The sequence below is a fragment of the Sardina pilchardus genome, chromosome 22 (genome assembly GCF_963854185.1).
Source record: "Sardina pilchardus chromosome 22, fSarPil1.1, whole genome shotgun sequence".
Classification (NCBI taxonomy): domain Eukaryota; kingdom Metazoa; phylum Chordata; class Actinopteri; order Clupeiformes; family Clupeidae; genus Sardina; species Sardina pilchardus.
This window is the reverse complement of record NC_085015.1, coordinates 13,157,823-13,158,649: the sequence shown is the minus strand read 5'-3', so window position 1 is coordinate 13,158,649 and position 827 is coordinate 13,157,823.

Genomic DNA, 827 nt, shown 5'->3' with positions numbered 1-827 from the left:
CATGTATGACAGATAAAAAAATACGGCTTAGCATGGTTTACATAACCAGCTATAAATAGTTACGAGTTTCAAGATTAAGAGATGATGCCTGTTAGTATATATACCGTGGGAGTGGAGTATTTTGTAGAGAAGGCTCCAGAAAAAAGGAAAACTAAACTTCTCCATGTATGTTTTTCATGAGTGTAAACTTGTATATTTTGAGAGTAAGTTTTGCCTGCCAAAATCCGACATGGTTGAAAATAATACAAAAAAATATTGTGGCAAACATGTGGCTATGGTGTTTCATCTAGAAGTCTGAAGCCCAACAGTAAAGTGTCTGCTGGTACTGGTTATATGAAATGTATGGCATGTTTACAAACTTTCACTATATTCTGATAAACATGTGGCTATGGTGTTTCATCCACAAGTTTTAAGTGTCTGGAGCCCAGCGATGATGTTTCTGCTGGTACTGGTTATATGAAACGTATCACATGTTTACAAACCTCCACAGGTTGCTTCACACTGGTTTATTTTCCCAAAGAGGAAATGAAGACATTTCCTCCAAAGTCTGACAGAGAATGAGCACGAATACACAAATAATGCATGTAAACAAGTGTGTGTGCACACACAGTCTCATAGTCACATAGTCTATCTCTCTCTCTCTCACACACACACACACACACACACGCCCCCTTCCTGAATGCAGACCCTCAGGTAATTGTAGTGCTGTACATGCTGCACAAGACTGTTATTACACAGACTCTCTCTCTGTCTCTCTCTCTCACACACACACACACACACACACACGCACACACTCTCTCTCTCTCTTTCTCTCTCTCTGTCTCTCT